Source organism: Hippocampus zosterae, chromosome 20 (genome assembly GCF_025434085.1).
Source record: "Hippocampus zosterae strain Florida chromosome 20, ASM2543408v3, whole genome shotgun sequence".
Taxonomy (NCBI): domain Eukaryota; kingdom Metazoa; phylum Chordata; class Actinopteri; order Syngnathiformes; family Syngnathidae; genus Hippocampus; species Hippocampus zosterae.
The window spans coordinates 4945306-4960970 of NC_067470.1; the positions used below are offsets into that span (position 1 = coordinate 4945306).

The following is a 15665-nucleotide window of genomic DNA, read 5'->3' on the forward strand; positions in this document are numbered from 1 at the left end:
TTTTTTAACCAAAATGAGAGAGGGGGAAAAAAAAGCATACTATGAATGAAGAGTGTGTCCCCTGGTGTCATTCTGAGGCTGAACAAGGGGACAGACACCATGAGGTCTGCTACACTGCTGCAGCAAGGTGACATATAACGACGGACAGACAAGCTGGCAGACTGGAGTAGACAGGTAAACACACGGGCAAACAGGGTCGCGCGAACGCCCCAGAGAGCAATGACACAAGCCACCGCCTCCATCCCACAACACACGAACCGAGCGGGCAGACGGCTTTCCAATGACTGCGACGCACGACTCGCCGCTTGCCTGAGTCAAACACACATCTTCTAATGACAGGAGACATGGAATGGCGTCCCTTGGGAACAATATAAGGGAGGGCTGCACCGTGGCAAACAAAAAAAAAACACCTCTTTCCCCAAATGGCCCGGGCTCAGTAAATAACAAGAGCACCGAGCCAAATAAGCCATGACAGCGTGCCGGGGTACCCACACCGGCACCTAATTGATCATTCTCTGCTGGTGACTCGCACCCGGCTGAGACACTCCGCTCTCACTTTTGCGTCTTGACTATTCTTAGCGCAGGTGGGCTGCACGGCCGCATTTCCTATTTCGAGAGCGGGCGCTTTTTGCTGCAGACGCTCGGAAGCTCGAAGCGCTCAAGTTTGCTTCTGTGATACGAGAGAGTTCTTTATTGCGGGATTTGCTTTGACGTCAACCCACGGCAGGCTGACTGTCCCATTGTGAGAAGTCATTAGCAGCCCTGGCAGATTCCGCCGCTGTTATTTGGGACTTTTGCTACATAGGTGCGATATGTGGGTCAGTGTGGAGCAGGAGCAGGCAAGCCCAACGTCACGAGTGGACGTGAATGCCATCCTCGCGCTATCAGTCCCTGACAGACACGTAGTAAAGCACGCTTATCCCAGCCGGCCCTGCTGACCAGCACGGTTTAGCATTCCCCGTCTTTTACAGTGCCCTAATCTGGGAATTTCACAATGTGTCTGGTCTTCCAAACCAGGGCGCAAATCCTTCCCGCTCCCTCCCTTTACTGGTTGACTCTGTATTCATCCAGTTAGCACATGTGCCCACCCACAAAGCGACAAGTAGAACTTCACACTCTCGCACCCTGTGCTCATTCACCAACGCCAGCCACACGCAACACTGAGTCACACCAGGATGCTAATAAGAGCTGCGGCTTTCTCCTCTGCTTCCTTTTTTTTTTTTTTTTTTTGAGTTAACCTTCTCTGTGAGACCTTCTGTAAGTAACCTTCAAACTAATAAACCTGCACCGGTGGCTCGTAAGGTCTTTAACTTGCATTATGCCGCGTGACATTGACAATGTTGAGAGGGGGGTGTTTGCACAGCAGAGGTGGAATCAAATCCACAGAGAAATCTATCTCCTCCAGAAGCCAAACACAAACGGGGGAATAATCGGACACATCCTGACATGCAATTAGGCTACAACTGCACTTTGGGAGAATTGCAATTAGCATCTGTCATTTTCATGCTTTTTTGGTCATCACCCCGTTCGGTGGGAGCTCCTTGTGTTTCTGCTCAGGCCATCGCAAGGGCAGATGGAAGAGATAGTCAAGGCCGGTGTCGGAACCTCTCAGCTGAATGCGGTAATTACTCGTGTCCTTGATATTTGATGTGAAATGGGGATGGTAACCTTTAGTGTTTACTTGCTAGCCCACCCCGCCTCTCACTGCCTCTGCCCTCGATTGCCCTCCCTCCCTCCCCCTATCACTCCCCTGCTCTGCTTGAGAATAGATGGAAAACAGGAGGCTCACTTTGGAGGGAAGTGCAAAGTGCGTTTGCGTGCCAGCTGGTGCCCTGGGACGTGGTTGAACATCCACTGGTCCGACGGCGCGGTGTCATGACTTTGATGCAGGATGGAGCAGGAGATGCTGTCAAGGGAAAACGGGTGAAAGGGTAAAGGGCCCGAGGTGAACGCTTTGGGGCGTTGAAAGATCCGTCTCCCTTTCAATGAATTTGACTTACTGTTTTATGGTCGTCACTATGTTTATCATCAGCTGAAGCCTCCTGATATTTATTTATTTCGTTATTTGATTTCAATAAAGGTATTTCAGGACACTTGTCTGACTGTTTTTGGACATGTCAAGAGAAAATATGGCCGCACGTATTCAGAAAGTCAACCTTGTCAAGAGTCAAGTTTTGTATTATTGTTATTATTGTATTATTATTATTATTATTTGGTATTGAATACACATTCAAAAACTGGACTTGTGATGACTCGCTCTTATAACGGCTTTTCTCGGAGTGTGTGGAGATTTCAACATGGCCCGTGGCTACTAATTAGACGAACTATGCCATATGTCTCTAATGAGCGGTTTTAATTGGCAGAACAACAATTGAAGTCACCCTTGCAGCTATTAGTGGAAACTAAACACGGGCCGCCTTTCGGAATGCATGCTGATTGTTGCATGTCGTAAACTCTCTGCCGGACTGTAAACAGTGAAGCGCTCGATGGTTTGGTAGTCCGCCGTGCAACTTATTGAGGCAACCGGGTCACAATATTTCATCCCACACAGCGTTTTCACCAAGCTCTGTTCGGTCCAAATATCTATCTCGAGGTCACTTGATCGAGCGTTCGATAGTTGATGTGTGATCCAATCCACATCCAGCTCGTTGTTCAGGCAGCTGGGGATTGACCAGTAAATTCAACTTCATTGATCATTTTGTCTCCTGCTTTTAAGTCAGCGTGTTGTGCAACACACTTGTAACACTACGCCGCAGAGAGCCCTCGCCGACACATTCTTAGCAAGCGTGGCGGGTTGCGGCATGTCAGGTGTTTTGACAGTCAGCTTTGCGTGAAAACATCTCTCTTAGGCACCGACGTCAAGTCGGGTTCTGAGGCCCACCTCGCCAGCCGAAGAGCTCTACAGCTTATATAACACTGCTTCACATTCATCAAGCTCTACATATCAATGTTTACTTTTGCCTCCCACTATTTTTCTTGGAATTCCATGTTGCACGGAAAGCCGCAATGGAGCGTAAAGTGGTCACCTGCATATTTGAGATGCCTGCCGGGGCGTATCATCACCGAGTACTGTAAACACACGCATACTGATCCCTGTGCACGTGCTCGACGAACGCTTCAGGAAGCCGTGCAAACAGAATGTGACACTTGGAGAAACACTGAAAGGGATCAACGACACCCGAAACTATGTTTAAACTTGCCACTGGTAGATGAAAAAAAAAAAAAAAGATAGATTAGATGTTTGTGTTGGAACACACTGGAATGGAAGTAGGTGCTTTGCTACTTTTACAAACATGAGGCGCCTAGAGTATCTTACTGTTTATTAATGTTTGGCTCGTTCCGCTGAGAGGAAATATAGATGTTGCATCAATAAAAATATCACAACTGCTTTGTAATAGGCTATAATATTGCAATTACAACTGGTTAGGGAATTCGGCAGTAAAACAGTAATGGCTTTCCATTACAGCCACAGCAATAAAGACGTTTGGAGTCACATTATCTACACTTATTGATATTTTTTGTCATTACTTTTCCCAGCTAATTTCAAGTCAGCCATTCTATACGGGTCTTATTGATTCGCTGAAAGAAAAAAAAAACACTGAGAAGCGGGTAGAAAGATATGAAGGTGAAAGCAGGAGTGAATGTTGCAGAGCGACTGAGGTCAGCACCATTGTGCATTCGTGATCTCCATCTTCATCCATTGTCAATCCGTGGATGCCGGGTCTGAATGGGGCTTTTCTTTCTCCTTGATACACTTTTGACCTACGCATATCTCCTCCTTGGCAAAACATGTTGACCTTGTCTCGCTATGAACTGAGCAGCTGAGCAGCTGAGCTCCAGGACTGCGAGTGACAGGAGAACATATCTTGATCAGTGCAGAGTGTTCACGTTTGCAGTTGTCACGCATTTCACACAGCGTTAGTTTATGATTAATTGTATGCTTTGCAAACCGGCTAAAGTTCTCTCGACGGTTCTTTCGACAAAACAACAACTTGCAAAGGGGGGTGCAATGAGCGCAACCACCAAACAGGTATGCGGGCTGGCCGGGAGAGCACACAATGATGCAGGCATGCAGGGGGAGATGTCAGGCAGATGGACGACACTCCTGAGCGGAGCTCTTGAGAGGTCTGGTGACTTTCTCAGGGGAGGTTTGACTGTAGCCAGGCTATTGACGAGCTTCTTTCCAACAGCTAGTTGCACGATCTGTTGCTTTTTTAGGACTACAAGAATTCAACCCAGGATTCAATTTTGAATTTCTCCTTGTTAGCATCTTCACCAAAACGAATCAGTGGCATGTGAGCTTGTGTCAAAAATGGATCAGGAGTGACGGGTGGTCTCGAAGAAGCTCTTTGTTGATGGTTTCTCCGTGCGCTCGCTTGCATTTTCATCACACATGCTCATCTCCCAACTTTTCATCAGAGGTCGTTAGCATCGGGTCGTGTTCTGCTGCCAAAGTACTACCGCACTGGCTCCGTTTTTTAAAATACTTCTCTAAGGGGGAGGGCTCGGGAGCATGTGATTGCCACCTGCCACTTCATTCAACTGCATTTTAATCTGAGCCGTCTGCAGGAATCTTGTTTGGCAAATGACTTCAACAGAGAAGTGGCGGCGCAGACGGAAGGGAGACGAGATTTTAGCTGCTGATACCTCGTAACAAATCACCTGGATATGAACTATCCGCTCTCTAATGGGAATCCATATTCATCTTCCTCTCCAAAAGCTCTCCAGCGGGGATGCAGATGTGCGGCTGCTTTTACATCTTCCCCTTATCAACTTTTCCATCCATGTCCCCTAATCAAAACCTCCCCACACACACACACACACACACACACATACACACACACACACATCGTTTGGGCCCGCCAGCATCCGCATATTGTATTGCCACAGCTACACTATCGGTTTTATGGACCATCTTTGGGATTATTAATGACATGGCACAGAGTTCTACATATGAATATGGAGATCAGCCGCATTGTGCCTACGCTCTCCGATAAAAGTGGATCGATGTAAATCTCAAATGCCTTCTGATTGATGGCGCCACCCTGCTGCTCCACCGGCTTTTCTTAATAATGTGGCTTTCGTACCGCCATTATCTGTATATTTCCCAACCAACACCCCCGAGCCACCTCCCCCCCCCCCCCCCCCCACACCCCCCATAAGCAGCCATGAATGATAACTGTCCTCAACACAAACGCCCGACGCTACTTCAATTCAGTGGGCCGCATTGATAAAGGGGTCAACTTCACGCTTACGAGGGATCACACTGAAATCATAACAGGTTTAGTTCTAGTGGTCTCTTCCAATGTAAGAAATGTGCATTTTATTTAGGCATCCGGAAGGGCACCTTCATGCTTGTTGCTATTTCAGAGGTGCTTTGCAATACTCATGTGATGCATGGACAAGATATGTGGGATGAATTATTACAGTCAAGCCATTGCATTTGTTAACCCGCCCATGGAAGTTTGGACAGTGCCCGCTTGAATGCGGAGATCTGATAGCCGCGCTTCTGGAAGAAAATAATCATCATCATGGAGATAGTCTGATTCTACAGCAAAATTAGTTTGCGTGTTCGTCGACTAAAAAAAAAAGGTCAAAGGAAACATGCAAATGCCACACTTGTCTGGAAGAGTAATGTGGTCAGCTTCGCCAGGGATGGATTCAATGATTCCCGAGCAGCACGCCACACTTGTAGTCATTTTGATTTGGTATTATTTATATATATATTGGCTATTCCATGCAGCGCGCCGTCTGACACGGTGACTTTTAGAAGTCAGGGGAGATACTGTGTGTCTCCAACTGTTAAATTGCAAGTTTACCTTTAGAACAGACCGCTGAGATCAAGTCTGAAAAAAGCCCGCAGCCCTCTTCACTGTTGCTCGCCCTCTCCAGAATGAATTGTTTCTTGCAGCTTAAAGCTCGCAACTTCAGAACACTTTCAGAAATGATGGGTCCGGCATCCAATGAGAATGTGATGAGGCCGTCTGTCAAGAACGAGGGCTGAGTGCTACGCTTTAATGTTTGACAAAACGTTTGCCGTTGTTTTTATTTTATCGTGCGTGGGAGTGAAAGAGCAGCCTGCTTGAGTTATCCACACTGACCTTCCATGTCACTGTGTACTATTTAAACAATAGATCATTTGGGGGGGGGGGGGGGGGGGGATGGACCACAAATGATTTCCTTTCAAATCAAAATTTGATTCAGCAATCATTTTGCAATTTGAACAGACGCACAAACTGTACAAAAAACATGGCCGTGGGTATTTATAGAATAAGGACATCACCATAGGAACTGTTGTGACTGTCTCTTGCGGAAGAGTCACGGATGCATCACGGCCTTGCCACAGATGTAATCTGTCAGTTCTGTGACAAATACACCAGCAAGACAGTCATAACGAGAGGTAGGGAGCAACAACGACAACAGTGGTGAGTCCCCCTGCGGCTAAAATTTGGGGTTTGTAGCAATTTCAGTGAGAAACAGCAGAAGCACATTCATGCAGCAGCAGCTTTTTTTGTTTTTTTTTTGTAATATAGTCTGTTTTGCTTCCCCCATGATTAAGAGGGGTTCACTCTAGTGGTATAGCCTCTATACTTTTCCTTATGAAGTTTTCAGCCACGAGTAGATGATGATATTGTCACTCCCGCCCTCTGGAGGTTGATACGATGTCACTCACAATTGCTTCTAATTACAATATCTTCAAAGAAAACCGCACTTCACATTCAAACCAAATTATGCCGCGATTACAAAAAAATAAGACAATGAAAAAGACGAAAAGACCCAGGCGTAACCTCTTAACCGCTAATGCTCTGTCTGTTTGGGTGTCTTACTAAAATTGTTTGTCTGTTGTCATTGTTTGTGCTCAAAGAGGTAGTGGAGTTAAAGAGCTTTCTGGGCGGTTCAGAACTGCGCTGCTAATGAGGATCATCTGCACATGCTTGTGGAACCCCCCCCCCCCCCCTCCACACCCCTCCCACACACACACACACACACAATCAGCTGATAGTCATGTTTGTCCAGGGTTGTTATTCCGGTTTGAGAAACGGCTTGGTGTAAACAAGCAAACAGAGCGCTCACACATGAGACCAGCCTCACAGTAAATGACATGGGACCACAGGTTTTTTTTTTTTTTTTGGGACACACTTGCTTTCCCGGTTTCATCGTACGCTGATGATGCATCATCTCAGCAAGGATTTGGTGGGGTTTTGACTGCAGATAAATGGCAACTCTACAGCACACCGGCAAATCCTATCACTCTGGGGGAAAGTCAACTGTGTTTTTATTTGGGAGCAGCAATTTCATCTCAGAGTCTTCACATCCGTCCCAGGAATCCAATAAAGATGACTGACTACATTTTATCACTGCAGAATTTATCTTGAAGAAAGATTTGCATGGCGTCCCCTGATAACATGCAAGAAATGAAATGAAACATATATATAAAAGAGGGGTTATTTATTTATTTTCGCTCTGACTTACATACTCAGAAGAGCGATTAAAACATTTAATGGTACATTTACTACCGAATAACACAATCAGAGAGCTGATTTGTAGCTCCGCTGATACCGCCTCATATCATTTGCCATTTTGTCACACTTTGTGCACATTTCCACAACTTCCCATTGGAGATTTTCTTATCTGATCCAAACCGACGCACTGCTAGCGGCTCTTTGGCCCTGTGACTCAGGAAGAGCTTCTTCCACCCTTGACCTTTGTCATTATCCACCAACAACATCGTGGGCAGACAATCAAGGGATCAAGGCCGGCCAGGAGAAATCCTGTCCCTCGACATAAAAAAGGATGCGCCGGGCCATCTTTCCCCCCACTCATTGCCAGGAATTCAATTTCACTCAGCTAACATCTGCCGCAGATAAGTGAAACGTAAACAATGTCACTCACAAAAAGTCAGCGAGTGAGAGAGGGGGAGAGAAAGCTCCATTTCTTTTCGGTACTTAAACCTCCTTTAATGTACATAACCGTGCAGTTTTTATGCAGAATTTGTCTCGGATCTCTGGAAGAAGTAAAATCCCAGAAAATCCTTTGGCTAGAACAAGGAAAGCATTTGCTCGACAAAGGAGCCCCTTTGTCAGTGGATGGAAGAAGTCAATTTTCCTCAAACGTACCATTGATAACAATGTTCCCGACGGGGCTAATTGCCGGACAATAATCCAGTTGCGCAGTAGCTCTTGCCAGAAAACGTGACGTGTCACGTGTTCACACACAAAGGTGCGGAATCACATCCCGGAATGGCTTCCCCAAGTCTGAAATGAACGACGCTGCGATTGAAACCAAGTTTCCACACCAACATTTTCAAGATCCATTTGCTCCTGATACTGACTTGACACCCTCCAGGTCCTTCTTCTGCTGATGTTTACTCCCGTACAGCTGTTTGTTCATTTGAAAATACCATCATGGTTGAGACGACGCAGGCGGCAACAACAGCCTGCCAGAACCTGATTGGCCCTCCTGGAGGAACAGCATCGCAAGCTATGTTATTTACATGATGTCAGTGAGAGGCTGCCGTGTTAACCTGTGCCAGTACACACAAGACTTTGTGCTCTTCAACATCCCTTTAAAGGCTGAGGAGGTTTGTGGATTATAGGCTACAGTCAAGTGTAATGTATATCGACTTTGTACCATGCACGGGCGGCAGCTGCTCTTTTTAGTGTTACCGGTGGAATGTACTTGTGGTCATCCGGAATAACATTTACTGTATACATATTTGCCAAATGAGGCTTTATTAAGGACATTTCTACTTCCTTAAAGTAAGATTTTTATTATCCGTGGCCAGATTGGGTTGACAAATCGTTTCACTCATGCCATCAGTAAAAAAAAAAAACATGTGTGCAACTACCTGTGGTACCCCTGTGTGCATTTTCATCAGTGTCCTGCATTTAGATTGATTGCTTTATTGAAGTCCATAAGGCAATCACCTTATCCCAATAAAAGAATATAATTTTACCTTTACTTCCTCCAAAGAAAATATAGCCCACTATGATCAGTATGTCTACCCCTGAGAGGAAACAAAAAAAGCGCTAAAGGCGTCATTTGTATCCTGCGTGTGCCAGTTGCAGGTGGCAAACCCGGTAAAGAATCAGTGTCCATGCAGATTTTGGTTATTTGGTGAGCAGGAGCTCATTATATTAGCATACCGGGAGGTAAACGACAAATAAATGCAGCGCTCATCGCCGTTACTATTTCTGCTCGACAATGCGATGCTGCATGAATGAATATTGATGCACAGCTTCCCTTGGACGATATATTTTAAAAGGGCTCCTTTTTGGAAGGTGGCGCGAGGGAAGGGGTAGAGAAGTTTTAAAAAAAGAAAAAGGGCAGCAAGGAGACTTGGAAGTAACGCGCATTGTTAGCCCTGGAAGCGCTTCCTGCTGGTAGTCAATAAACAGGATGCTTGCTTGCTGTGTCATCCCAGACGTTTGAAGACAGCTGCCGTATGGCAAAGGGAACAGCTCGGTGTCTGGATTTTGGAAACTGCAACTATTTCTGGGATTCATTTTCATCTTCTCGCTCCGAAAGGGTGGAGACGAGGATGAATGAAAGCACGCGCGCTCTCCAATACTTCCGCACGTCTCTCCTCTTCCCCTGCCGCAATTCCCTCTCCTTGCACTTACCTTCACATCTGTTTTGTTGTTGCATCGCAAAGAGGATTACACTTTTTAGTACAGATGTTTAAAAAAAAATGTTTGGAGTTTTGACAATCACCAAGTCGAAGTCACAATTCAAACTGCAACTACTTTTACTTTTGGAGCGACCAGCAACCACAGTCACACAAATGGATACTTTTAGACCTTTAGTTTAAGCCGGAACACCCAAAGGCAACCAAAGCAAGCAGAGGGGGAGAACTTCACATATGAAGACTGGAGCCAAGATCCAAATCTGTACCCCATTGACTGTTGGCACGTGAAACCAAAAATCGGAAATGTGGAGAAAAAAAAAATGTGGTTGAAATATTATAAAAGGCCATCGCATGAAAATACAGTCGACTGTTCTCCCTTCTGGAAAAAAAAAAACAAAGTCCTACCAGACAGAAACTGTATTTCAAAACAATGTTCTGTTTAGAAATTCAGAAACTCTGCCTCCTCAATCCCAGCTCATTAATAAAATCCAGACTTGATGAATATGCAAATGTTTGCTATCTCCAAAGATATCTTCTTGGTTGGTACACTGGAGCTTTCAAGTATCCACATTGCACTTATGTCATTTCCATATTTCGAGTTGCTTTTGGCCTGCGTTGTCACCAAAAAAAAATACAAATAAAATAAAATCTGTTGGGAGCTTATGTGTACAACACCTAAATAAAAGAAGTCTTGCAATGAGCTCGTGACAATTTCTACATTGCACATGACTCCGAACAGGAATGCAATCGGATGGCCCAAAATGAGGTGTTTCAAGGTTCAAAGGTTCAAGGTCAACTTTATTGTCAAATATGCTTCCATGTGACATGCAGCATAAATGAAATTTCTCTCTCTCAATCAGTGCAAATATGCATGCAAACATGCTGTGCATTAAACACGCAGCTGAGAAGATAGCAGCTCAACAGTATAAAAGACATAATATTCTCTTCAACATAGTCTCGTGCCCCGTCAGAATTACCATCAACCTGCACGTTGTTTCTAGTTCACCAATCTTTTTTTTTTTTTTTCTGGAACCCCCCTGCAGTTCCAGACGTCCCCCTTGACCCGCTCTCGTCAACCCCAGCCTGAACTGATGCCATCCAGCCCAGCTGGTGGGTAACCTGCTAGTTGATCCTCCCCCTGGGAAGCGACTCACATCCTTCCTCTCCAGTTCGCGCTCTTTACTCTTTCTCCATGTATCTTCCGTCCAGCGTGAGAGGATCACCATCTGCTTGGCCAAATCCCTTCGCCAACTCACCCGTTCCCCAACGTGCCTCCCGTCTCATCTCAAAGCTTCCTTCCGCTTGCACATCAGCAGGAAGCATCACCTGCTGATTTACCTCACTACCTGCTGTCAGAATTACTCTGGGTGTTTGTTTGTTTTTTTTTCCACCGGTCCTAACAAAAAAAAAAAAATCCCAATTTTGTTTGGTCTTGACTCGTTTGATTGTTCCCTGGTTCCCACAGCCGAGGCTGTATTTTAAGTGTGGACACTTAATTCTCTCGCACAGACAACCTTGGCTACCATTTTCTCCCTGACCCGGGCCACTGCACGACAAAGATGCCGGCATAAATCATACCACCTTTGTTGGTATCTTGTCAGATCTTTCATAATGTCCTTTTGTAGGGGGTCTGTCATCTTTACAGCAACATAAAACCGACATTGTGCCAGCTTGACCTTATACTGACTGTAGGCCCAAAAGAAAGACCATAAAAGATGTTAGACTACATTAACTCCCATTGCCGCATTCTTCTGTCACAACCCATTTGCCTCCGATTTTTGCCATTACACAGCTTAGGAAATATTCTTATTATTGTTTTTTTTTCTTTTTGTTTCAGCAGCAGCAGCTCTATTGAGTTAGGTAACTCAAAACAGGATGTTTCGCTGTGCAATTACCGCTCACGAGGAATGATGGAGGAACAAACAGAAGCTGAAGTCACAAGGAGAAGTGATTTCTGTTTCTCTCTGGGTGGATGTCCATTGTTTGACGTAAATCTGCTTCCTGTCCTATCACAGGACCAAAGAGACTCAGCTGACCCATGGCTGCCACCCCTGTATGCTTTTTTTTTCCCTCAGTGTGATTGTAAAGTATGAAAAGTTCATTATTTTCTCCAAAGCAGATCAAGACTGGTTCAGCAAAGGTCAGCGACGATAGTGGTCGTAGGACCCCTTTTTCAGATGCTCATCTGTATTTTGAACTCCAAAGGTTGAACATCATCTTTTAAGGGCATATTTTTCCGGCAAATTCAATTTCTTCCGGTACCGAAATGTGCATGCAATTAAAGACCAGTTTCTGTGGTATTCATACTTACATTGTAGTCATAATAGCCAACCGTCATAAATAGCCTGCATGACTTTAAATCGATCGTCAGCCCCTGATTGACATGGCTGTGTGAAGCTACTAATAGCACATTGCACACCTTGAGGCTAAAGCAATTGATCCTATACGATGTTTTCACTTGGGTCGAGATGTAGAGTATTGATATCGTGAATATGGATTTGCTCTATTAGAGTTTACAAAGATTTGAACATTCTTGAAAATGAACATATATTGGCTCCCGGGCAGCAACGTGGATGACAAAACATGATTGGTTGCTGTGCTATGTTCAAGGCGTTGCCGTTTAGGCGCGACAAGAGCTTCCTGATGCAAATACAATCATAACTAAGTCAGCCAATAATGGCTCTTCCTGATTAATGAGCTCCAAGACTGATTGATCTGTCTGGGAAAGTCATGACGGACAAAAAATGTTTCATTATGGAAATCAATAGAATTGTCTGTGTTGACAGCAAATGTTCAAGTGTGCAAATAGCTCATCTAACGTTTGATCTAGAGTTTATGATGGGGCTTATTAGGAAACTGGGTTCAAAGATCAGAGCCGCTCGAAGATGCTATTGATGATATCAAAGCTGTGTTGCCAAGGCGACTAACCAGCCAGACGAAAAACAGGAAATGTCATTGCCTCTCTCTAATGTGCAACGTGCAAACATGCTGCATTTTCTTTTGTAGACACAATGGGAATATCAAAGTCACGGTGGATTATATGTGCATAGGCAAGCTAACAAAATAGCTACTTGTCTTTCCTATATGTTCGTAGCCACAAAAAATTGGTTCAAAATAATCCCGATGTGCACCGTGAGAATTGTTGCGCTGAAATAAGGTGAATGGGACCACTGCGCCATGAGTGCCCCTTTCTTGAAATATTCAATTGCAAACAGTACTCCACGTCAATCAACTCGTCGACAACTCCACATTTGCAGCAGCCAATTTGTACTAATGGCAGTGACGAAAGCAAATATTACGAAATGATGATCCAATTACGCTTTGCTATGTGAGCTGCACTTCAGCCGCTGCTTCCTGAGTCCATTGGAAAGCTTTCTAATGTGTGCTCTCCGCACGTGCTTTGCATCCGCACTTCTTTCACGAGAAGCTGTGTGCAAACCACTGGGACGGGTTGATAGTTGCCAGGTCTGAGCCAGAAGGGTTCATCTGTTGGAGATAAGGCTGAACCATACCGCAGAAAGCCTCGGGCGCTCTTTCTGACATCGTTTAATGCCTCCATGATAGAGCTGTTTGGAATGTGCCATTTCGTACACGTCTTCAGCAGCGTAGTATTTGGACTTGACGAGCCTCAATCTCACCGAATCGCCTTGTTGACATCCTCATAACATAGTAGTACCTCTTGCGGTTGAGACAAAGACTTTGGTGGTTCCACTTACAAATAATTTGTAGCGAGGGGCTCTTTCTGAGGGGCTCTGGTCTCATCACAGGAGGCACTCTGAAGCCTTGCATCCCTGAAAACATGGATGGAATTTGGCTGCGGGGCAGATGGGTATCATTTTGACGCAAGAAAGGTGGAATGTGTTTTTTTTTTGGGAGGGAGTACATGTGTTGAAGGAAAGGCAGATGGGAGGGGGAAGGGGCTCACATATGAGTCAGTGGCTTAGAGACCTTATGTGATGTAAACTTGTGGGGAGGTGATGAAAACATGCTGCTGTAACAAGGGAAGTGCTACTACATAGTGCTGGAATGTGTTGCCTGTTGAGATGACCTCATGCATGGCAACAAATTGAGCATTTCCGGCGGAAAGGTCATCATTTTCCATTGTCAATATATGTTAAAAGCAACTAGGACCACATCTCACTGGAAAAAATAAAAAAGGGGGTTTTAAAAAAGAGGATATTTTGAGGTGAGTTTCTACTTTTCAAAGATGAGGAAATAGCTCCTCCTGCCAACACCGCTGTGTGCCGCAATGTATTTACACACAGACCAGATTAAACAAGCCATAAACACCAAACGCTAAAGTGCTGGTTGCATCCATTCTTCCGTTCAGGTCGGATACTTGCCCCCTGTCAATTCATATTTTGCGGTTGAAAACTGCACGCAATGATCACGTTTGCAAAGCGGCATACAACGTCGTTACCCAGCATAAGAAGGCATGTAGGCCAACAAAATTACTGTAAAAGGAGATATTGAAAAATCAGTGCGTCGCTTTCGTTAACGTCCCACTTAGATCGTGTAGAATTGTGTGTTACTGGGTTGCAAAATTCAAAATATGTTGATTTATTGTCCACTTCAATGGCACTTTCATGGATCAGTGTGAGAACCTTTTAAAAAAGTAGGACCGTTTTCATCAAAAGTATTTTTTGGGTCAAAAACATTTGAAGAGCCTCCTTCAGGTTACACGTGTATGTTATAATCCGTAAAATAGTCTTCAAGAGGAAAAATTACCTCCTGATGACTGCAAGCATCTTTATTTTAGTGCTCCTTGACCTGATTGCTCCCGTTGATGCATTTCTAGTGATTAAAAGACGAAAGCTCGGTCAATAATTTAGGATGACCCCCCATAAATAATATTGTGTCTGTGTATAAATATATGTGTGTGTATGTGTACTGTCAGCAAGAGTCACAGAAACACACACACAAAAACGATTTAAAAAATATATTAGTTGAAAAGACGACTGTGTATGGAAACAAGTTTGCAGATTTTAGCAGGTGAAGAAAGTTTTCCCACTCTTCCCTCCACCCCCTGGTGTCACTTCCCAGAAAAGCATTGGACAGGATTACCTTACCTTCATTTGAGACGCCGCACAAAACTTGTCCTAAATCCTGCCAGAATTAGTTTGAAAACTACGCCGATTACTTTCAAAGCACTTCACGGCATGCATTTTATGTTTTTATCGCAACCAACAGCTCCTTGCTTAAAAATAAACAGTCGCAGAGGAGCTAGAAGGGAACGAATAACTACTTTCCGAAATGGAAAAATGACACAATGCTTTTTGACTGACAGGTGGTCTTTGGACCAGGTGACATTTTGCGCTAACGATTGAGTTTGGTATGAAGGGAAACTGCCGGTTTACTGGACATCACCGGGCTTCTTTTTCATCCCCGTGGGAGAACAGTCACTTCCCATTAGCCAAGGCTGGCCGCGGAGGAGTTTCATCTCCAAAGACATGCATTACCTAAACATTGTATAAGCATCTTGCATTATTCATCCATCTTATTAGCGGAGGTGGACTTTGGGTTATTGCGAATCAGAGGAACAAATATTATCCCATAACATTAGCATAGGAATGAGTAAGCTTCCCAATGAATGACTTGCGTGGAGGGCCTTCATCGAAGATGCCCTCGAGGTAACATGCAGATTCAGACCTAATAAAAAACAATAAAGGCTTGGATTAAAATTGAATGACCAAATCTGAGGCGATGGCTTGTGAACTACATCGGTGTTAACATTAGAAATAGCACAATTAACCTCGCAATTAAAGGTCACCGAAGCGTGTTTAAAAAAAAAAAAAAAAAAGCACATGATAAATGATCATAGTCTACGATTATGTGGACTTTTGTACGCATGTCTGCACACATGTGTCCCTCTTTATAGCTTCTTAAAGCGTCAATTAATTTTGGATGAAAATCAATGATCCTCCAGGAGCAAACGGTCTCGTTATTGCCTGAGGTTTTGTTTTCCCCGAGATTGGAGACTAATGAGGCAGCGCATGCATAGTTCAATCCCGCCCCACCCCCACCCCATCGGATGGTC

General features: G+C 44.6%; 1 long non-coding RNA gene across 1 annotated transcript; it reads left to right on the forward strand.

The window, feature by feature from the left end:
- The first annotated feature begins 824 nt into the window (after positions 1 to 824).
- On the forward strand, positions 825 to 11895 carry LOC127593362 (uncharacterized). Its single transcript, XR_007960390.1, has 3 exons — positions 825 to 1257; positions 10672 to 10738; positions 10838 to 11895. It is a non-coding gene; the product is annotated as an uncharacterized LOC127593362 (long non-coding RNA).
- The last annotated feature ends 3770 nt before the right edge of the window (positions 11896 to 15665 follow it).